Below are 8285 nucleotides of genomic sequence, written 5' to 3' on the forward strand. Positions count from 1 at the left end.
ATTATATTAAAATTATTCATGCTTTTAAAATAATAGTAATAATTATTATTATTATTTTGAGATTATATGTACCTTTGTTGCTGGGGCCCTGGACAAAATGAGGAATTCTTCTGAAATGTATTCAGTATTTAGTAATCTGCAATTTCCACTTTCAGTTTAATTTATGCTTCCCCACAGCCCAGCCTGTCAACATCAGCAGGTTTCTGCATTCCCTGCCCTGGCTGTCACTAGCAGGAGCACAAGCATTAGCTGGCTGCCAGCGTTATTGAGGCACTGGCTGAGTTGTGCCATACCACTGGATTAAGAAAGTTTTAGGGGACTACTGTGTTAGTCTGACCTACAGGTCATCATCCCTTTCAGAGGTGGGAGAGGCAGCCATCAGTGAGTGCAATTCAGAAAGTCTCTCTTGTGCTGGCTGATACAGCTGTTCCTGCATCAGGCTGGGCTCGTGTGGCAGTTCAGGTTAGAAGGGACCTCAGGAGAGCTCCTGGCTGGGATCCTGCACAAAGCAGTCAGTTCTGAGGCCAGGTGACATTGCTCACAGCTTTAACCCAGACTTCCTTGGAGACCTCCAGGGAAGGAGACCATACAACCTCTCAGGATAACCTGTTCCCAAGTATGGCTGTCCTCCTGCGAGGGCAGGGACAAAGCCTCTCTTGTTTCAGCTTATGCCTGCCTCTTTTGCTGATGTCCTTATTGGTACTGGAGGATGCTGTTCAGTCCCCTTGAGGTCTCCCCTTCTCCAAGCTCCACAGGTACACTGCTGGCTCAAGCAGCTTGCTCTTTTCTGAGACCCTCAAGGCCTTTTCAGCAGGGCTGCTGCACAGCTTTTCATTTCTGGGCAAATCCTAGGCAAGTGTGTCAGGAAGTTGTAGGCTGACAAGTGTATTGTATTCAGTTCTGTCACAGCTCTCTCAGATTGATAAAGTATGTTTTCTGCTTTCATATTTTGAAAACAAAAAAGTAACCTAGACTCAGATCAGGGTCTGCTGAGGGTCTGATCAGACCTAGATCAGATCAGTAGCCATACTATCCAAAACTTCAATGTCAATTAAAACAAGGCAATTTGTGCTTTGTAACCCATTCTACATACTATAAAAGTGATGGATAAGGAAGCACACTGAAAGCTATAAATCAGCCTTGAGTTTGATAATCTAATAAGAGCATCTCTTTGGTGGTTTCATCTCTTGCTCATTGATCTATAGCTTAGTAATTAATTTTCCTTAGTTTTATCCTTGTATTTATTTTAATACCTAATTCTTTATTGCTAAAACTATGCACCGGAAATTTGTAGTATTGTAGTTGAGAGAGTGCAATTTATTCATTGTTATAGGAAAACAGAGGAGGAAGACAAATTATTTAGAAGTTTATTACTCAGAGAGGTGCACTTGAGCAAAGACAGAGAATGAAGCAGAATGGATAAATTTAAAGGGAAAATGTAGGTTGTGAATGTTAAGCAGCTCTTACAGAGGAATTATCTGTTGAGTGATCCCCCATGGAGAGTGTTCAGTTCTCATCTTCAGGTGCTCCCAGAGCACTGAGTGCAGGGAACAGCTCTGCATTGAAGAGGTGAATGGATAATTGGGATGTGGGGATGTTTTGTGTGTGCTGCCCATGCCATGACTGCAGCATTCCCCTCTGTTACAGGGCAGCTACTCTTTGCAGTTGTATTTGTGGTTAAAACCTGAGGGTGTGCTTTGGATACCTTAATGCTCTTGGAATTTAGGGGAAATGGCTCATCAGATCTTGAATCTGAAATACATTGATAGTTCTGATTTCCTCCTGCAGTTTTGATTTCTTATCTTGCTGAAAGGATGAGGCAGTATGGGTAAATGCTTTGCTTATGAGCTCTGCCCATTCCAACATTACTTTTTCCCAAGGAGGAAAAATGCTGATAAAAAACAGTAAAAATTTGTTTCAAATCATTTGTAGCAGATGAAAATTCTCTTTATGCATTCTTTTTGTGCTTTGTCTAAAGGCAAAAGAGCTCAAACTCTATCTTGACCCTTAGTTTGACTCAAACTACCACACAGTAGAGAGGAAATGAAGTTTATAGGTTTGTACTTAATGGCTGTTGAGACACTTAACATATGTACATTTAAAATGTTAACTCATTTCTCTATTTCAATGTTTTTATTTCCTAAATGATTACTAAGTTTTGTAGAGATCCAAAGATAACAAACTTCTAGGTAGTACATATATTACAAACTGACTTTTGTGCTCATGTGCCACATACTTATATGCAGATAAATTTGAAAAATGAAGAGAAAGCAAGATGGAGAAAAAAATTAAGTAAATACTTCATTAGATGGTGAAGCTCTCACTTTCTTTAAAAATTGCACTTTGTTTAAAACAAACAAACAATCAAAAAACCCCAACCAAACCCCACAAATGAAACCAAAGCAGCAAAGAGCATATATTGTTATTAGGTTATCAGAATCCTCCTGCAGAAAAGAGTACAGGTCAGGTATATTAGACAGATGTTAAGAAGAGCTCTGTTCTCTATCTTGCAAGCAGTTCTCATGGTTATCAATTGTGTTTGGCTTTTAGAATAAAGGTAATTGGCAAAGTGCCATGTCATATTTCATCCATTATGCCTGTCTTATGAAGTATCACACACTTCTTCCTAGAGTAGGTGCTCCCCCTCCTCTCCAGAGATCAGACTCTGCTTTTACTTGTGGAATAGCTCTGTGGGAGAGTCACCTGAACTGCACTCTTCCTATCTTTTAAAAACAGGGAGATGAGAGATAAAGTTTCATAGGTCTGGAGAGAGCAGCAGTTTGTATTTCAGCCTGTGTCACATCTGTCTGGCTTGTGTATGTCGTCCGTAACTCTCTGCCACAGCTTTGGAGGGAAGTCCTCCAGAGGACTTGTGCTCTTTTTTGTGCTTTGTGTGTAAGAAAGGATAGCTCAAAAATATTTGGAGGCTCTAAGAATCTGTGATGTAGAGATTAGGATGAAAACCCAGTACACCTTTTCCAGATGTGTAAGGAAGGGCAGTATGACACTCATTCTTAAACCTAGCCCATACTTAGGTTCCCTGCTAAATTGATGTCTTAGTAAATAGCTTCACTGGTGGAGTAGAGGAGACATGAGAGTCAGGTTACACTTTATCACAGAACTTGATATGAAATCCATACTTTGTTCCCTGGACAGTGCAGTGAGATGGATATCTGTGGTAGTAATGTAAGAGCATGTTTGTGAGAGTGCTGTATGTCACAGGGCTGCCCTGGATCAAATAGCATTTAAATACATTGTACATGGGCTTTGATCAAGGACCACAGGGCTGTGTCTAGCCCATGGAGCACAAGGAGACCCACTTACAGCCTGCCACTAGAGCAGGAAATGTTTTCCTATTTTACTGTTTTACTGTTATTAAAGCTGGAAATGTATAGTACAGGATCACCCAACAGTACTATTTAAACCAGGATACTATGTGGATACACAACTTACTCCTGTTTTCTATTTAGCTGGAGCAGTCCCAGAGTGATGGCTATGCTACCTTTATGATTCTTTGCCAGCTGTGTAAGGACAATACTGGGTCTGGCACACAGTCTGCCAGGAGAAATGTGTTTTTCAGAACAGCTGGAACAACTGTTCCAGACTCGGGTGATCAATCTGAATCAGTGTTGCTATTTGTTTCACCTGCTTTGTGGTTGGACTAGGTGCTTAAACCCAGCTGATGTCTGACTGAGCCGTGTCCTCAGGAAAGTTCCAATTTGTGCTTCTATCTGAAGAGTTGATGTCCCCTCTGTGATCACCCTGTTCCCCCCCTGCAGAGCTGTGCCATACAAGGCATTTAGTGGCTTTTGTTGTTGTGCCAATGTTTCAAGGCTGCCACAGTAATTTTAAAATCTAAGGTAGAGGGAGACCAGTTTTTTTTCCTCCCAACAAAAATAGCCTTGTTTGGGATTTGTTTTAGGGTTTGAAAATTGTAGGTAGTGTTTTGTGTAATAAATGCACTGCTGATAATGCCATGAGGCACCAGGCAGCACCCCAGAACCCTGCCCAGCTTGACAGGGCGATGGAAGCAATGGAATCTCATTAGCACCAAGCTCTGCCTGGGTTAATGAAGCCCTGCTAATGAATAGTGTTGTGCTAGGTAGAGCAACCTCATGTCAGCTGACTAACCATGATAAAGTTTGGATATTAAGAGGGTTTGAAAATATCTTTTGATATTTTTATTGATAATACAGGTATATGCAACTTGGCTTGATCCTATTTCTGTTCCCATTGCTTGAGGAATATAGCTGGTCTGTTTGTAGCTTCTGACTAACGCCTTAACTCCAACTCTAACACAATTTGCTGTGGATTTATGATGTTCAGCCAAGCTGATATAATAATGTAATAAATATCTAGTTTTTCCCTTCATAATTTAATTAAATATCAGACCTCCTTACAGAGCTTCAGCAGAGGGGAACCACACGAAGCGGGAGTTACACTTTGCAGGTCACTCCCCAGCCGGACTGGGCTGAGGGGAGCGGCCCGGCTCGGGGATCGTGTTTGTGAGGGGCGGCACAGTGACAGTGACAGCGGCTCCGGCCGGGAGGGGACGGCGTGGCCTCCTCCGGGCTGCGAGGAGCTCGCTGAGAGCTGAGGAAAAACTTAAAATGGGCCATACCCTGGAGGTATTGTGCTCTCCCTGGCTGACAGCCTGGGCTGGAGCGCAGCCTGGGCGGGCGGAATGGGGCCCTGGGGCTGTGCAGATAGAACAGAATCCAAAACCCCGCGCAGCGCCCCTTGCTGCCCCAGCGGCCGCGCGGAGCCGGCAGCGCCCTCCGCGGCGCGGCCTCCTGAGGGCACCGGGCAGCCGCGTCTGCTTTCTATTATTAAAAGAGGGAAATGGAAAAAAAAAACCCTCACAAAAAAAAACAACACTCCGCAATGTAAACATTCTTACAATTGCTGCGGAAACTGGATATAACCAGATTATTTAAAGGGGGGAAAAAATTAAGCCATCTGTACATGCCAAGTTTGCCTTCACATCTGTTAATTGTAAGGGGGTGATTTTAAAAAAGAAATCGTGTTTTAGAGCCTGGTTCGGCAAAGGCTGTGAATGAGTGCTCTCGAAAAGAAGGTTAGATGTGCCCGTGTGCCATGAAGGCCTCACACATGCCGGTGGCCATGGGCAGAGCCCGTGTTTCCCTGGGCTGTGCCGCGGAGCAGCGCTGGCCGGGCCGCCATGGCCCGCCTGGGGCTCCACAGCCCCGCGCTGAGGGCGGCCTGGGCCGCCAGAGCGTCCGTGCTGTGTTGTCAGCGCTGTATTGAGATTATCCTGTCAGCAATGCACGGTAAGAAGAAATAAGCTCCGTTTAAAAAAATTTAAAGGACAGAAAATGCCAGTGTTGTTGCTACTATTACGTTTTGGGAGTGTATTGTCTTACTGTAACATCATTACGTTACTCTTACATCATCCACAACGTGACGTTTCTGAGTTCAGTACAGTCATTTTAACATCAAATAGCAAATCTTTTACCTCACAAAATCTTCAGCTGAGTTTAGCATGGAAACATGTTTGAACTTTAGACAAGGCTGTTTTGGCTCTGCACGCTCACCTGAGTGCCTATCTCTGGTGGCCTAACTTAGAGAGCCATCATCCACTTCTTACTGAAATTCTGATTTCAGTAGGAAAACCTAAACCAGAATCATTAATTCATCAGAATCATTAGTTCAAACTGCTGTGCTCTGGTTTCTTGGCTGTTACTTGAAAATGTCATCCTGTTAGAAACACATTGTTGTCACTGCCCATTATTTTATTGTGAACTTCAAAATACTCAGTAGGGTTTGGGGGCTGTTTGTTTGTTTTTCTTTAACACTATCACCTGAAACAATCATAGGTGAAAATCTTGGCTTCAGCTGTATAAGGTGAGTTTCCATGCCTGAAATCTGGAACATCAGCCCTAAAGGTAAAATATTTTCTTAATTCTGTCAGTTATAAAGAATCCAATGCTTTCTGTGTTTAAAAATAGATAGATAAATCAGCCAATTCCCATGATTTTCTGTTTGGAAATTTCCTGGATTTTTACTGTTTAGAATTTTAATACTGAAAATAAATTCAACAGAGGAAGACAGCATTTTCTGTGCCTGATCAAATGAACTCTTAACATAATTTGGTTTTCTAAGTGGCCTTTTAATTTTAAAGAACAAGCTATTCTTATAGAAAGATTCCTTTCATTAAGTTCTTTAGATGCTTTTCTAAAAGGAATCTTTTTATAAACTTTATTTCTCAGTAGAATAATAATTAAAATGTGAATAAGTGAATATTCAATAACTGGAAAGCCTTGCAAACACACATGACAAAATTATTTAAATAACATCCTATAAAAAGTAGTCTTTACTGTATTATTGAACTGTTGAAGCTCAAGCTTTAAGATACAAGGCCATTATCAAATTATGACACAATCCTCCTTTCTAACAGCTTTAAAGGTACATATAGTATAGGTTTATATACATAAGTAAGTTTAAATTTATGACACTTGGAAGCATTTGAACAAGATGCATTGATCTTTCAGTGAGGTTTTGTACATATTGCCTTGCAGAGTACTTGGGGGGAGCATGAGTATTTGCAAAGATATCTCTGACATCTGTTCTTAATATTCTAACATCTTTCTTCCGTGTATGTTTGATAGACAACATATTTTTGGCAGTCTTTGTTATTAGAATTGCCAAAATGTTGATATTGAGTGCCTTGGTTTTCGATGAGTGCAAGCCAGAATGAGCCTTTTCAGAGATTGATCTTTGGAACCAAGTTTTTTCTAGAAAGTCATGTGTTTCAACATTCTTTTTAGGTAATCAGAAATGGATTTATAATAGAATAAGGAAATTATTTCTGTTCAGGAACAGTTGTTCAAATGCTCCCTCATCTTTATTTCTGATCTGTGTATTTTTAAACATAACAGTGTGTTAGAACTCCATCCAAGTACCAGGCCGTGGGATTTTGCTTCACTAGATCCCTAACCCTCCTAACTGCCCATTGTAAGTGCATTGATGTGAGTGTATAAATGGCATTTCATTGGGGGTTTTCTGAGACTCAGGTGTAACAGTGTGGAGCACTGTGCTGTGCAGTTTTTAGAGTTCTGAGTACAGAGTGAAAGGCACAGCCATGAGTTAAGTGCCAGGGCTTCTTATAAAATATTTGAGAAGTCCCCTCTGAAAGATCTGTGTAAAGTCCAGAAAGCAGAAGGAGAAATTTTAGTATTTTAGTAAGGAAGTACCTCTGGGTACTCTGGATTAGCAATCTGAAAAGAAATAAGGTTCCTGGGTATTTCATTTCAGAAGCTACGTGACTGTCATATCTCTGAAATCACACCATCGACTGATGAGGTGTCTGTAGAATTCAGCTGGCATTAAATCCTTTTGTTGCAGAGCCTGTGCCCTTCAGGTCTGTTTGTTGAATGTCTTGGAAAGGTTCCTTAGCCAGGGGCCCACAAACTGCCCTGTACTGGTGCAGGCTGACATCCTCAGGGAAGCTGTTACCCAGTCTAGCAAAGCTCAGGGAGAGGGAGAACATGGCTTCAAACCTACCTGACACGTTCAAGAGAAAGATCAGGTTCCAGCTGCTCTTCAGAGCATTACGTGGTGGAGAAGCTGTGTGAGCCACCTTTTCCAACTCTAGGAAGGCAGACCAGGCTGCAGCTGCTTGTTCTGGGAGGCCAGTGAGCAACAGGAATGCATTCTGGATCAGACACCGCTGATGACTGCATGAATCCTGCGGCTAGGTGCTGAACTGTGCGCTGCTCCCATGTGGCATGTCAGAATGTGTGTAGAAGCCAAGGTTTAGACAAATTCAAGGTGATAACTGAGGCATAGATCCTTTGGTGAGAGAGCATCAGGAGAGGGTTTCCAGCCCTGTGCTGCAGTTTTAACCTATGTGTGATTTTCAGAGCACAACCTAAGAGTGTGTGTCAGCTTTATTGATTGGACCTACTCACCTAAAAAAGTTGGAGTTTAGTCCTGAGTGACCAAAAATTAGTGATGGAGATATTTTATACAACAGATACATGAGCCAAAGATCACATGTTTATATCTGTTTCAGAATCTGCAGAAAACAACTGTGAAATGTCTTGCAGACACTGAGATCCTGGCCCTGTCAAGGTCACAGGGACATTTCATAACAACTTAGATCAAATCTTGTAATGTGATATTTAATTTTGACTGTGAAGGTTTCTCTTGTAGAAATAAAATTAATTATGCTGCTTTATCATGTTGCCCTATGTTGCAAATATTTATTTGCCAAATTAGTTTTTATTCATAGTCCTGTAAGTTCAGTGTAACATCAATGATGA

Source organism: Ammospiza nelsoni, chromosome 14 (genome assembly GCF_027579445.1).
Source record: "Ammospiza nelsoni isolate bAmmNel1 chromosome 14, bAmmNel1.pri, whole genome shotgun sequence".
NCBI lineage: Eukaryota > Metazoa > Chordata > Aves > Passeriformes > Passerellidae > Ammospiza > Ammospiza nelsoni.